Raw genomic sequence first — 16,475 nt, 5'->3', positions numbered from 1 at the left:
ATTCAGGAGGATGATGCCTTGCAATTGTACACCTTTGTTTGAAACCACAATGACGGACTATAGCAGACCAAAACTACTGTTTCCAAGATAAATTTACATATACATATATAATACAAACTAAAATAATGTAATTTAAAAATAAATTTTGAACTAAGAATCAAGAGGTTTGGTGAAATGAGCACTAGTGGGAAAGTGTTCAAGTAAAGGCTGGAAGTGGAGAGAATCACTCAGAGAAAGGAGGGAAGCATCAAGAGAGAAACTCTGCAAGAAGGAAGACTGCTGGGATGCTTTCCTATCATAGGAAATTGTTGATACAAGTAAGGTCATCAGACAGCCAAATCTCCACTCTCACCTACACACACACACACACACACACACACACACACACACACTTCTGAGTACATGGGTCACTTTTATGTGATTTTAATGTCACACATATCCTAAATGTAGTCTTCTATATTTGTTGATGCATTTTATTATACTGAACAGACAGCTTATTAAAGTTTACTCATGTGCTTCAACATTAAAAATGCTATTTTAGGTTTTTCAGTCACTATGCTCTTATATTTCATTCTATAATCAAAGCAATTGATACCAGTTCTTTTTGTTTTCACATGTGTTTTGTGGGTTGCCTATAATTACTTTTTACAGACTGACAAATATTGTCTAAACTAGACATGAAATGCTATTTTTGCTGCATATTTGCACCATGCTAACATGACTAATCTGGAATTCTCAGAATTCCCTTCCTTGCATGGTTCCTGGTTAAGATTGACTACAAGGAAATTTGCATGAGATTTGGAAGCCAGTGAAGTAAAGGTTGAACGCTGCTCAGTCCCCACCACGGCTGTGCCCACCAGTGCTAATATGTGATTTTCCCCAGTTGGTGATGGGTAGCAGCTGGGCCTTCTGTTTCTCTAGTTCTCATCGTATTTCCTCCTCAGCCTCTCCAAGGACTGGGCCAGTTGCATGCATAATTCCTTGGAAGCAACTCCAGCTTCTTCTGCAGGCCAACTACCTCATCAAAGTCAGGGGTGATAACACATAGAAGTGGGTTCCAATGTGTCCACATGGGTTCCAGTTGATCTCCACACATTGCAGTCTGATCTCATTCTTTCCTCATTCATGTTCAGCTTTGCCTGTTTCTCCAAGTGGGCCTACTGAAAGAGAAACGACAAGCCCACCCCCAGGTGTACCAGGCTTCCATAAACAGGCTTCTGCAGACATCTTCACAAAGAACCACAACTTCCTCTACACTTATTTTTTCATATCACTCACAGTAGTGATATGCTCCCCCAACTCAAACCCATTTAACACAAGTGTATTCACTCCATGTTAGAGTGAAAGATATTTTACATCCCTCCACACTTAGGAGCTTATCAGAGGACTACTGAGTTCCATATCTGTGTATCTATAGATTCAAATTTTAAAAGGTGAATATCAACAGAAATACTAATAAACATAAACACAGTATTTGCTGAGATAAGTGAAAGTTAAAAGTCTCACATTTTACTTTAAAAAGCTATCAACTGTATGAGAAATGCATAGGGCTCCCTAAAATAATAGAATATTAGAGTTGGTAGGGACTCTAGAAATGATTTAATCCAGACTTTGCATTTCACAACTGAGAAACAGGGAACAGATATTCATCTAAGATTACAAATAAACTGGGAGTTATACTTGGAGTAAAAGTACAATCCAGTCTATTCCCCTTTCTCTTCTTACCTTCATAATCCTTGATTTAATCAGTTTATGTGAAAAACTATAGGGGGTTTCAGTTGACTGAAAATTTATTATGATTCAAAAGGGTAATAAATCTGTCAAAAATGCTAATGTGATAAAAAGTGCTATTAATAAACTGTACTATCTAGTATAAGTAAGATTATAATCCCATTGTAGTCTGCCCTAGTCAGATCATATTTATGCATTTGAGCACCTAAAGGAGCCTGCTGCTGCAAAGTCACTTCAGTCATGTCCAACTCTGTGCGACCCCATAGACGGCAGCCTATCAGGCTCTCCCGTCCCTGGGATTCTCCAGGCAAGAACACTGGAGTGGGTTGCCATTTCCTTCTCCAGTGCATGAAAGGGAAAAGTGAAAGTGAAGTCGCTCAGTCGTGCCCAACTCTTAGTGACCCCATGGACTGCAGCCTACCAGGCTCCTCCATCCATGGGACCCTCCAGGCAAGAGTACTGGAGTGGGGTGCCATTGCCTTTTCCATAAAGGAGCCTAGGTAAATGATATAGAAAGTGACCAGAATTCTATGGGTGTTAATGCTGTGACATATAGAAGAGAATTAGGACTACTTTAACCAGAGGAGGGAAGACTTGGACAGATATAACTATAACCAAAATATTTGAAGAGGTTCCATACAGAAGAGAAATGAATTTTGTGTGATTTTCCAGGGCATAAATAAAATAAATGGATGGATATTAGAGAGGCTAATTAATATTCAGAAACACTGTAAAAAGTAGAGAACTTCAAAGGTGAATGGATTGGCTTCTAATGCAGTGAACTTCCAATCAATAGAAGTTTTCAATCAGAGATTTTGATGACAATCTTAACAGGTAGTTTTATTAATAGCAAATGATTCTTGAAGGGGTGAATGTTAGAATTAATTACTTCCAAGGCCCCTTTACTTCTCTGCTGCTGAGAACCTGTTGTTTGAAGGACAACATTATTGAAATAAAGTAACAACCTCGACTATTTCAAACTTCTGCTATAAACTATGTGGAAGCTCCAATTCATCTTTAAAGTTTAGTTCTAAAGTACCAAACAACTTCCTCGAAAGTTTTTTCTTTTTCCTAGAATGAGCTAATTATAATCCAGATAAATATATTTGCTGGACTAAAATTCACACTGTCAGAGGTGAAGGTCAAAAATGCAGGGTTCTATTGTATAATTAAGGGGAAGATCCTCTGGACAATATTATACTAAGTACATTCTGGATTGTGCCCAAGAATCCCCTTCCGCAGAAATGCTGGCTATGAGCCACAGAGATGACATTCAAGTTGCTCCCCAGAGAGTAATAGAGCTTTTACTATAGTATCTGAACAAGATGCCAGACCAAGGAATGGGAGGGTCTTATCAGTGGCAGTCCAGCAGGCTGGGCTACTGGAATTGTTTTACCATAGCAGTTACGAACAATAGAAACAGGCCAAGACATCTCTTTTATTCAGAAGTTGACACAAAGGGTGTTGCTAAACTCACTTATCTTAAAGAAAGAGAGTTAAAGAGAAAAGGGATTTCATGGAAACTGACAATGATGCCTTTTACCGAGAAAACTAAGTAATCTTGTTTGACTCTTTTTTTTTAATTAAAAAGTTGTTCTCCTAGAAATGCACAAAAAAACTGTCAGATTCATAGGACAATCTTCGATTAAAAGGCTTCCCTTGTGCCCACAAGGAAGGCACACATCACGTTAGCCTGGGGCTTTTTCTGGGGAGAAATTACAAAGTAAAGGAAGTGTGCGTGTGTGCTCAGTCCTGTCTGACTATTTGAGACCCCATAGACTGTAGCCCTCCAAGGTCCTCTGTCCATGGGACTTCCCAGCCAAGGATACTGAAGCGGGTTGTTATTTTTCCCTCCAGGGCATCTTCCCAACCCAGAGAATGAACCCGAGTCTCCTGTATCTTCTGAATTGGCAGGTAGATTCTTTACTGCTGAGCTACCTGGGAAGCCCTAAAGTAAAGTAATCCTGAGTGTATATCAGAAAAGGGGGGGGGGGAAGAGCTCAAATCAGAATATGATGAAAAAATTTTAAATGTAAAGAAGGGGCATCTGTTGCTATACAGGGAATTCTCTTAAATGGTGCAGTATATCATGGTCACCAGAGTAGTTCACTAGAAATACAGCTAATCACAACTGCACCCTGGACTAAGTGTATCAGAATCTGGACAGCCTTGGAAATCCCTAATCTTGAGCATCATAAAATAGTGACCATATTTCTGCCTTGATACTTGCACAACCATAACTGCTTTTGACTTTTACTCTGGAATTTCTTTGTTGACCAGATGCGGTGGATAACACTAATAATTAATAATAAGTAGTGCAATGGCACCCCCACTCTAGTACTCTTGCCTGGAATATCCCATGGACGGAGGAGCCTGGAAGCCTGCAGTCCATGGGGTCACTGAGGGTCAGACACGACTGAGCGACTTCACTTTCACTTTTCACTTTCATGCATTGGAGAAGGAAATGGCAACCCACTCCAGTGTTCTTGCCTGGAGAATCCCAGGGACGGGGAAGCCTGGTGGGCTGCCATCTATGGGGTCACACAGAGTCGGACACAACTGAAGCGATTTAGCAGTAGCAGCAGTGGTGCTTCCCAGGTGGCACTAATAGTAAAGAACCCTCCTGCCAATGCAGGAGACATAAGAAACGTGGGTTCATTCCCTGGGTCAGGAAGATCCCCTGGAGTAGGAAATAGCAATCCACTCCAGTATTCTTGCCTAGAGAATTCAATGGACAAAGGAGCCTGGAGGGCTACAGTCCACAGGGTTGCAGAATCAGACACAACTGAAGCAACTTAGGATACATGCACGCAATAGCAATACTAAATACTATGCAATAGCAGTAGTAAAGCTACATCACCTCATTTAATAATCTAAGCAATCCCAAAATATAACTATAATTTCATTTTACAGATGATAAAACCAAAAAGTGAAGTACTTTTCTTGCAACAATGATGCTAAATGACATACTTAGAATTTGAACACAGATACAGCTCCTTAGTGCATGTTCTTTCCACTACACCAAGTAGAAACAAGTTGAACCAACCACATTAAATAACCAGTATTCAAATTTTTTACCTACAAAAATTGTGATTTTATATCGTTTAACATAAGCTCAAACTCATGAAGAGAGAGAAAGCACCATATAAGAGATTACTGTGAAGAGATAAAGCTATATGAACATTGTTTCACAATTAAATCTTTTTAAGTACATTTATATTTTGGTAAAACTGGAAATAAAATATTCTACCTACTGTTGATTGGCTTGATATCTGCCTGCTTGTGTTATTAAGGATGAGTCACGAATCTGTAGCCTGGACCTGAGTGAGAAAATCTGGGCGCACAGGGCACAACATTTGGTGGGGCGTTCATTCTCAGGTGCTCATCCAGATCTTGTGTGAGCTTGAGAATGAAAACCTCCTTACATGTGCACCTTGGACGACCCCTTTGCTCATCCTAGCCCTGGCTTCATAGTTTATTTCTCTTCCTCTTCTTTTTATTCCAATTTTGTTCATTCTATACCCAAACTATACAAGGCAGGCAATCAAAATCATAAGATACAAGTCCAAGGCAGCTCTATTTTGTGTGCATACTGAAAAAGATCACTTACACTGCACTAGGGAGAAAATGAAAAGAACAGGGTAAAATGGCAAGTATGTGGTTAAAAAAAGAAAAAAAAAACAATTTATTCAAAAAGGCAGCTGAGGTTGCTTTCTGTACTTATTACCCACCAAGTTATTTAGTGTGTTTTTTTTCCATGGCATGACAATTCTGGTTATCATCATCATGACCACCCATTATGAATTAACTTTTTGAGCTGGGAACATTTTCTGTGTCCGAAGATACACATAAACAAAAAAGCCTGAATGAACCACCACAGACAAGAAAAATGCAACTGAATATGTTTTTAGGAAAGGGATATCAATGATAGATTCCTTCTATAACAGAATGGGTGACAGCACAAAGCCTTGGAGAGCACCTGGGACTCAGAAAGGAGCACCTTCTATATAGTGTTTTATAGAATATAATTCTGCCTCTGTCTGAACACTTTTAGAAAAGAACTAATCCTCCATGAGACATCTTTCACCAGTGCCAGAGAGTATTTCCACTATAATGCTCTTTCTTCTAAGCCAAAATCTTCCTTTCTACAAGTTTGTCCAAATCTCACCCAGTATCATTGCCAACAAATGTGACACATTTTTGTCTCCAAAGTGAGCTCTCAAATACTGAGATAAACTTTTAATATGTGTTAAGGTTATACACACCAAAAAAATCCAGGCTCCTCCAATGAGCTGGACAAAGCCAAGTACTGTTCCTTTAAATACACCCCAGTTTTTCAGTGGGCTTTTAAAACAGATTAGCCAGTTTTCAATGTCCATTCTTACATCAACATAGAACCCAAATCTCTAACCAGGCATGTAGGTTGGGAAGAAAGGAATAAAACTATCTCTATTTGTCATGACATAATTGTCCATATTGATCAAACTCCAGGAGATAGTGAAAGACAGGGAAGTCTGGCAAGCTGCAGTCCATGAGGGTGCAAGGAATTGGACTCAACTTAGCTACTGAACAGTGCAGCAACAATTGTCCAGACAAAAAATCCTAGAGTTTACAAAACTCTTACATAACTGAATTTAGTAAGGTCATAGATTACAAGTCCAGCATACAAAAACAGTTCAATTTATGTATACTAACAATGAATATACAGGAATTGAAATTAAAAATACAATACCAATGAGAATTGCTCCAAAGAAAATCAAGTATTTGGGGATATACTTATCAAAACACACATAGGATTTATAGCCTTAAAATTATAAAATGTTGATAAAAGAAAAGAAAGAAGGCCTAAATAAATAAATGGAGAAATATATTATGGAGTAGAAGATTCAACATGGTGAAGATGTCAATTCTTTCCAAATTGAGTTATAAGTTTAATGTAAGACCTATTAAAAATCCAGCAAGTTATTTTTGTAGACATAAACAGCTTACTGTATGGCACAGGTCATAGACTACCTAAATTAAGCTTGGCAAAGAAGAATAAAGGGGTGGAATCACTTCCTAATATCATCTTACTATAGAGCTATAACATTAAAGACGGAATGGTAGAAGAACAGACTAATAGGTCTAGTTTCACAGTGAAACTAGAAATAGACCCAAAGAAATATGTTCAAATTATTTTTTAAGGTGAAAGTAATTCAGTTTAAGAATGATAGCCTTTTCATAAGATGAATTGAAAGACCAGCATTGAAACATATACATTACCATACATATGAGCTAATGGGAAGTTGGTGTATATATATATAACACAGGGAGCTTGATATGGTACTCTGTGACAACCTAGAGGGGAAAATAGGAGTGGGCCGAGGGGGAAGTTTAAGAAGGAGGGGACACACATATACTTATGGCTGATTCACGCCATTGTATGGCAGAAGCCAATACAATATTGTAAAGAAATTATCCTCCCATTAAAAATAAAATTTTAAAAATGACATATTTTTCAATAAAAGGTCTTGGAGCAAGTGAATGGTCACAGGGAAAAGAAAAAAAATGAACCTCTACATAAATCTCATACCTCACATCTTATGTAACAGTTAATTAAAGTGAATCATACACTTAAATGTAAACTATAAAACAAAAAAAATTTAGGAACAAAAAGAAAAATCTTTGGAATCTAGAATTAATCAAAGGCTGTTATACTTGACACAAAACTAGGATCCATAAAAGGAAATTTTGCAAATTGGAGCTCATCAAAATTAAATATTTTTACTCTGTGAAAGCCCATATTATGAAGATGAAAAGACAAGCTATAAGACTGGAAGAAAATATTTGTAAATGACATATTTGACAAAAGACTAATATTGAGAATACATCAATAACTCTCTATACTGAAGAGTAAGACATAAACAAACAAATAAATACAATCAATACAATTAGGAAATGGGCAGAAAACATGAACAGACATTTCACTGAGAAGATATGAAGATGACAAATAAAAACACAAAAAGATGTTTAACATCATCAGCCATCACAGAAACACAAAGTAAAACCACAATGAAATATCGCCACACATATCAGTATGGTTAAAATAAAAAAAGAGTTATAATTCCAAATGCTGGCAGGGATTCAGAGAAACTGCATCACTTGGACATTACTGATGAGAATTTAAGATCCAATAGTCACTGTAGACAACAGTTTGACAGTTTCTCTTAAAGCTAAAGATGAAATGACCACATAAGGCAGCAATTGCACTCTGAGGCACCTGTCCCTGAAGAATGAGAACTTTCTTTTCACCTGAAATCCCCACAAAGGCAAATATTCATAACAGCTTTATTTATGATAGATGAAAACTAGAACTAGCCCATATATTCTTCAACATGTGAATATTTAACTCATCTGTGGGACATATATACCATGGAACATTACTTATAGATAAAACAAATGAATTATTGAAAGCACCAAGTTGGATGGATCTCTATGAACTTAAGCTGAGTGAAAAAAAAGCCAATCTCAAAAAGTTACAGACTGTATGATCTCATTTTATAACATTTTTGAAATGATAAGATTTTAGAAATGGAGGGTTTGGGGCCAGCAATTGGGGTATAATACACTGACAAAGATAAACACACATACATACAAGATTCCAGGTAAAATGGAAATATGAAGAAATTGTGAATATATGTTGATTGTGATATTATTATAATTTTGAAAATTGTTATCATTGAGGAAAACTCAGTTTTTTTCAAGAACCTCCTGTTGATTCAGTTTTCTTTCTTTCTCAGTATCTTTTCTGATACATAGAGAATTTCAGCTAGAGACTCATTTAGTAAACATTTAAACTTCTGATAGCCTACAAGAAGGCAAGCAAATGATTTCTTATCTAATGTGCTAGCAACAGCAGCAGCATCAGGTCCAAGCTACAGCAACAATCAAACGATAGCTAGTAACTACCTTCTTATAGGCTTTAGAGACTGAAATTGAAAATATGGGCAACCACACCCTCAAACCCACAGGTTTTCCTAAACATTATTACAGGAATCTTCAAAAGGCAGTCAGTTTTCTCCAGTGTGAAGAAGCCCTGTTTTTTGTGTGTGCATAATTATGTGGTATGGATGTTCAGTTCAGTTCAGTTCAGTTCAGTCACTCAGTAGTGTCCTATTCTTTGTGACCCCATGAACTGCAGCACGCCAGGCTTCCCTGTCCATCACCAACTTCCGGAGTTTACCCAAACTCATGTCCATTGAGTCAATGATGCTATCCAACCATCTCATCCTCTGTCATCCCCTTCTCCTCCTGCCCTCAATCTTTCCCAGCATCAGGGTCTTTTCAAATGAGTCAGCTCTTTGCATCAGGTGGCCAAAGTATTGAAGTTTCAGCTTCAACATCAGTCCTTCCAATGAATATTCAGGGCTGATTTCCTTTAGGACTGACTATTTCAATCTCCTTGCAGTCCGAAGAACTCTCAAGAGTCTTCTCCAACAACACAGTTCAAAAGCATCAATTCTTTGGTGCTCAGCTTTCTTTATAGTCCAACTCTCACATCCATACATGACTACTGGAAAAACCATAGCCTTGACTAGACAGACCTTTGTTGACAAAGTAATATCTCTGTTTTTTAATATGCTGTCTAGATTGGCCATAACTTTCCTTCCAAGGAGTGTCTTTTAATTTCATGGCTGCAATCACCATCTGCAGTGATTTTGGAACCCCCCAAAATAAAGTCAGCCACGGTTTCCACTGTTTCCCCATCTATTTGCCATGAAGTGATAGGACAAGATGCCACAATCTTAGTTTTCTGAATGTTGAGCTAAAGCCAACTTTTTCATTCTCCTCTTTCACTTTCATCAAGAGGTTCTTTAGTTCTTCTTCACTTTCTGCCATAAGGGTAGTGTCATCTGCATATCTGAGGTTATTGATATTTCTCTCGGGAATCTTGATTCCAGCTTGTGCTTCTTCCAGCCCAGTGTTTCTTATGATGTACTCTGCATATAAGTTAAATAAGCGGTGTGACAATGTAACTTCATTGCAAAAATGAGATGACCTCATGCAAAAGGGTAAGCCATTCCTCATTTGTAAAACATGTGGAGTCTCAAGCACAAACTACAGCAATGGCTAGTGAAAAGTTTGCTCAGTGAAAGCTTGGTAAAAGCATCCTGGCTGGTGGTTGGAGAGAAAAAGTTTCTCCTTTAGTCTTTATACCACCATCTAATAACAAGTAGCAGAGACAGAGAGATGTAATGGCAAAACAAAGCAAGATGCAGCTCTTGGGAGAAAAAGTAAAGAAATCTGCTCAGAACTGGACCAGGCTACGAACCTTGGAAAAAAGTGGGCATAGCTTATGAGCTAGGAACTTATGTTTTGTAAAATGGGGAGTGGGGCGGGCAGCTTCCCAGGTATCTCAGATGGTAAAGAATCTGCCTTCTGTGCAGGAGACCCAGGTTCTATCCCTGGGTTGGGAAGATCCTCAAGAGAAGAGCATGACAACCCATTCCAGTATTCTTGCCTGGAGAATCCCATAGACAGAGGAGCCGGCAGGCTACAGTTTCATGGGGTTGCACAGAGCTGGACATGACTGAGACTTTCACTTTCACTTTTCACTGACTTGAGATGTCTTGCATTTTTCCTTTTTTTGTTGTTGTTGTTGATTTTAGGAAACATCTTGACATATCCAGCTATTCTTAACAGTACTAAAGGAATTTTGTCTGCATTTGAGCCTCAACTTTTAAGGGAGAGAGTAGTGTCCTTTAGGGAAGAACCAGTGGCAATAAATTTCCAGTGAAGCTCCCAAGAGAAAGATAAACCTCATAGAAAAGAGATATGGAGGCCCCCTCGAGGGCCACAGCTCTCCTCTTGCTAAGCTATGAAGTTTGCATGCTTATATTTAAGAAGGGAACAGGGAACAGTGCTGTTATCCATAAGGCAGAATTTTTTTTTTTTTTACCTCCTTCATCTTTACCCCCCAAAGTCTGTGCTAATGCTAATTACCATTTGCTCTGTGACTTCATGCCAAGGCTGCTATAGTTTACAACCACATGATCTAGTTCCTGCTCTCATTCTTCTGACTGAAACACACTGTCTAGATTACTGGTGTCATAGTCTGTGGACGATTCAAAGTCATTTTCTGTCACTTGCTTTTCAGGGCACTTTATGTTCAAGGTGGTATCGATTGACAGCGCACCAGTGTGGGAGCAGGAGGCACTGGATATAAAAGAAATAGAAGATACAGTCTTGCCCTTGGAGAATTTATAAGTCACTGAAAAGGGCTTGGGAAGGCTTAGAAAGCAATTCGCAAACAGACATATTAATCGAGTGTAAACAGAGTATTATATTAAGGTCAGGCAGAATCTACAGAGCAAAAGAAGGATAATAAAAATAACAACTAGAATTATATAGTCTTTCTAATTTACAAATACCTCTCTTGCCTTATCTCATTGGCTACAACCCTTTCAAATAAACGACTAACTTTTCACTATCCTGTCTAGCTGATGAAGGATCTGAGACTCAAAGTTTGTCAATACTGTGGCCATACTGGAGTTCTGAACCCTCTTTTTTTTTCTTCTACAACATTCTATGTTCAGAATGTGAGAAGGTGAGATTAATCTGGGAAGTAGGCGAGTTTGGAATAGGGCTTTATGGAAGTAAAATTATGTGTAATGGCAGAGAAAAATGAAAAGAATGCTCCAGGTGCATTGTTAATCTTAAATCGGACAAAAACAGAAAGCCTGCACACAATGCAGGAACCATTTGTTTTTAAAGAACTCCTTTTGAATAATGTAAAACCCTGTGCGTTGGGGAGACAATTTCTGTACACTCATCCTTTCTCTCTTGTTTCAATAACGATATTTGTTAAATGTATAACCTTGAACTGATCACACAATCAATCCACTCTCCTTGCTCCATGTTGGATATAATAACAACATTTCCATTGGTGGCAACTAGCTCAAAGGCGTTCCATCCTTCTTACAAACATAAATCTTCAATACATCTCTTTGCAGCAAGGAGAAGGCAGGTGTTAATTTTCATGAGGCTGCATAAGGAGATGGCGATACATGAATTCCTTCTGAATTAAAAAAGTAGCGTAGGCAAACTAAGAACCATTTCACAGGCATAAAGCCCATGGATGGATATACATTGGAGGCATAGCATGCCCTGCAAGCTAAAGCTCCCTGCAACACAACACTTAAGAGCAACATAAATAAAACAGAGACTTAGGACAGAGTCACCAAAGAGAAAGTGATAATCCTCCCATAAACAAAAGACAGCTATATATGTTGGTGAGGGAGCTCCATGTTTTTTAACATCAGTGTTAAAGGTCAAATCAATCTGTTTTGGGGGGAAATTATAATTTTTCCCTTCCATAGCTGGAATTTCATTTCCATCTTCCCTGAATGAGGTCTACAACCTAAAATGCCATACAGGTGAAAAGAGAGATGCAATACTGGCTTATCATTTACAGCATACATTGCATTTCATCAGCACAGAAATGTAAAAACTCAACCAACAGGATTTCCAAAAGAGCCTTCTGCTTCACTGAGCTGCCACCCCACTCTGCTTTTTGTCTACCCAACCCCAGTGTTTTACTTTTTGCCTATGCCTTATTTGCGGAGAAGGCAATGGCAACCCACTCCAGTACTCTTGCCCGGAGAATCCCAGGGACAGAGGAGCCTTGTGGTCTGTTGTCTATGGGGTCTCACAGAGTCAGACACGACTGAAGCGACTTAGCAGCAGCAGAAGTAGCAGCATGCCTTATTTGTATCATATCATCCACTATTTGTTGAACAGTTAATTAGAATGTGCTCTCCTGGCAGAGAAGAGATGAGTAAGAAATAATTCTTGACCTCAAGGTGGTGTATGGTTAAAAATATCTGAGTGGCAATCAACAACACAACCTTACATGTGGCAAGGAGCCACACTGCAAGAACAAGAAGAATCTTGAAGGACACTGTGTCGAATTACAAGGGACTCGGTATTGAGAGTTGGAAGGTCTTTGTTCTATTCTTCACTCTTTCCTACTAAATTATGGCCATAACATTATCTGTTTGTGCCTTAAAGAATTTATCTGTACCACATAAACAGTAATAGTTGCCTTGCCTACTGGAGGACATTATTGTGAAGAACACATGAGCTTTGACTAGAGTTACAAATTATAAAACTGAATGATGAAAGCAGTTAAGAATGAGCATTAAAGTGAAAAATAACTAGAAAGGGGTCAGGTGGCCACCATGCTAATTTTGGGACAAGTTTTAAGAAAAACAAAGGGATTAAGATGAGAAAAACTGTCAGCAGAGAAAAGAATTGGACAGGCAGGCAGAATGAAGCAGAAATGCCAGGAGAGGATTCATCAAGTGAAGAACAGAATGATGGAAGAAAGAGGAGAGGGGGACAGAGAAACAGAGAGTGTGACAGAGAAAGACAGAAAGAGACATAGACAGAGAGAGGAAAAAAATAAAAGTGTAAAGTTGGAGAGTGGGAGGCATGCATAATACAGTATACTAGTCTGTCAGAATGCAAGTATCTGAGGGTAGAGACCATCTTTGAATCCACCTACAATACTTAAAATACTGTGCTGTGTACTGAATCCATAGTAGACACTAACTTCATATTTGCTGAAATTAAAAAAAAAAAGGACTTGCCATATTAGGAAATCTTTTGATTCTTTTGCCAAAATCATCACAAGGATACATTTTAACTTCTTACAAAATTACCCTTGTCTGTCTTTTTCCTTCAGGCTCCACCTGCCTTGAGCAAGTGGAATTCATTTTCCTAAGTGCAGCAAGCTGTAAACATACATATCACAAAAGTTAAAATAATATAGACTTCAAAATAACAGATACGTTACAGCTGATTTTTTAAGAAAACACAGTGCAGTAAGTGCATGTGAGACCACCAGAAGCAGATTGAACTTAGACAACAAATGACATACAGCGGAATAAATTATTGGGACATTGATTTGTGTGTGTGAGTGTGTACCTGTTTTTATAATTCTCACCTCTGTGTTTCAAAAAGATAGACGTTAGTATTCTATCACTTTAGGACTAATGGCAGTGTATGGAGATTGCTACCACCACTTCAATGTCTTCCTGGGGAAGATGACCAATGACGCCATGCCTGTGAGGCGTAAGGCAAGTCCTTGGGTGAATAAAAAGGACAGAGCAAAGGCAAAAGAGGTTCCTCAAGACCAGAGAAGAGAGGGGCCCCACAAAACACAGGAGTGCTTGTAGTTCTCCTTGGTGGAGCCACAGCAGGTAGAAAATCTTGGCGATAGAGGGTACTGGCTGTATGGTATACTCCCAAAGGGTAAACTGTATGAGTTCAGCTTCTAGCTGTGACATAGAGCCTTTTTGATCAAGTGTGGCACAACAAACACAGGACCCCTTCAGGGACTATGAGGTCTTTGAAAATGAAATCATATGTGGACCAAAAACTAGAGTAATCTCTCTGAAAGTTATACTTTGAATAAGATCCTTAGAATCATTTTATGCCCTGAAGGGAAGAATCCCAATTAATGACAGAAAATCAATTTCCCGTTAGCCTTAGGAAATGGAAGGATTTGTGTCAGATTTGATTTGATATTAGAAAAATAAAGACAACCTGCTTATGAATATTTAATAGCTGTCCATGTGACTCTCCACCCTGCTAACACTCAAGAACCATTGCTTTAGGCAGAATATTTTCTCTAAGCTACAAACAGGAGGTAAACACCAAAACTGGCAATCTCTTATAGGCACATTTCTAAAGAAAATAGTAAAAAACGAGCTCTTTTGCCTATCCTATATATGCAATGGGAGGAAGATTGAGCCAGAGTATTATTATATGTATATAATCAAGAGTAATGGAATCTTGTAATTGCACAAAGGTTCAGGGCTAAAGTTGAACTCCTGAGACCGAGCCATAAGGAGTACTTAGATTCAGGCATGAGCGTGTCTGATAGTGTGATGGCTCTGGCCTAATAGGTGTGTATTTACATGAGTATTCAAAGACGTAGGTGGAAATTTATTCTAAAGGAAGGAAGGAGAAAGCAGAATGTTTAGACTAATAACATAGCATTGTTGTAAAAGGGAGGAGTGATTCTGAATGTAACTTGGTGTCTGTAACCTGAAGTTGCCTTCCACCTGAATTCGCCTTCCACTTGAATTCCAATGAACTTATTTATATCTTATTTTAAGGAGAAAAGTAAAAACTAATAAGGTAATTTGTGTTCATTTCTTTAAAAGTATTAAGACACAGGGAAGCTCTATTTTGAAACCCAGGTGGCACAGAGAACCTTAACCTGTTACTAAAACAACTAGAAAACTATATAAAATATGAAACTGCACAAGACAGAAACCAACTCTTTTCAGATATTGGGCAACAGGCTAGACTTTGACTCTTGAGAAGGGGTAAACAGATGATGGCACCTTAGGACAGACTAGCACAGGGATGATCAATCCAAGGAGAAGACAGTGGTTTTGCAGAGTTGATGTGACAGAGATCTGAGTTGAGGGGACAGGAGTGGTGGGATTTTACAGGGGAGAGTTCCAGAGAAAAAGTACTTATTCAGAAAAAGATCTTTAGAAATTGCACAAAGCTTCCTTCAGGCTTTGGCTGAGTATAAGCTAAGCCTACTAAGATGAAGCTTCATAGGACTGGACTAAGAAACACCTAGAAAAAGAATAGCTACAAAGAGTTGCAATCTAAACAAGTCCCAGAGATCACACAGCCTTGGCATATCTTTGATTTCCAACCAACCGGCAGAAGACTCTTCCTTGGAGCATTCAGTTGAAATCCCAGCATGTTCCTGCTTTAGTAGTAGAGTTAAACAAGCCCTACAGTAAAGGACACTCCAGGTCTAAATAAACAAGCCTTAAGGTTAAAACAAAGCTTAAAACAATCAAATTGATTTGCAAGTAATTTTAACTGCTTGCCAAAACAAATAGCAACACTCTAAAAAAGAAGACAGCGGAAACCAAAAACTCAGCAAGTTGTTTCATTCTTATCTGGTAGGCATTCAAAAATTACTAGGATAAGAGAAACAAGAAAATGTATGTGTAATGAGGAGAAAATCAGTCAATGGGAACAGGAAAAATTTGAGATGTTGGAATTAGTAGACAAGCACTTTAAAAGAGCTGCTATGAATATGTTCAATGATTTGAAGGAAAACATGAGCATAATTAGGACAGAAGTAGAAGTTTTATGAAAAAATAAATTTCTGAATTTAGACAATACAATATCTGAAATTAAAAATTGACTGAATGGGTTTATCATAAAATTAGCACAGCAGAAGAAAAACATCAGTGAACTTGTGAGAGCTGGACTATAAAGAAAGCTGAGCGCCGAAGAATTGATGCTTTTGAACTGTGTTGTTGGAGAAGACTCTTGAGAGTCCCTTGGACAGCAAGGAGATCCAACCAGTCCATCCTAAAATAAATCAGTCCTGAATATTCATTGGAAGGACTGATGTTGAGGCTGAAACTCCAATACTTGGCCACCTGATGCGAAGAACTGGTTTATTGGGAAAGATTGAAGGTGGGAGGAGAAAGGGATGACAGAGGATAAAACGGTAGGATGGCATCACCGACTCAGTGGACACGAGTTTGAGTAACTTCCAGGAGTTGGTGATGGATAGGGAGGCCTGGAGTGCTGCATTCCATGGGGTTGCAAAGAGTAGGACACGACTGAATGACTGAGCTGAACTGAAGACCTAGCAAGAAAATTCCCAAACTGAATCACAATGAGAAAAGCGACTGAAGGAAAGATGAAAGTATCTC

The 16,475-nt window shown here is 38.5% G+C and overlaps 1 long non-coding RNA gene across 2 annotated transcripts in view; it reads right to left on the bottom strand.

Moving 5' to 3' along the window:
- Positions 1-367: 367 nt before the first annotated feature.
- Positions 368-16,475, bottom strand: part of LOC147379952 (uncharacterized) — a 37,857-nt gene continuing 21,749 nt past the window's right edge. For both annotated transcript variants that reach the window (XR_015169075.1, XR_015169070.1), the window contains exon 3: positions 368-1,160. This is a non-coding gene — a long non-coding RNA (uncharacterized LOC147379952). The remainder of the gene's footprint in view (positions 1,161-16,475) is intronic.

Source organism: Bos grunniens, chromosome 1 (assembly GCF_055505025.1).
Source record: "Bos grunniens cultivar Pamir isolate PY7600 chromosome 1, Bosgru_T2T1.0, whole genome shotgun sequence".
Classification (NCBI taxonomy): domain Eukaryota; kingdom Metazoa; phylum Chordata; class Mammalia; order Artiodactyla; family Bovidae; genus Bos; species Bos grunniens.
This window is presented reverse-complemented; position numbering and strand designations above follow the sequence as displayed.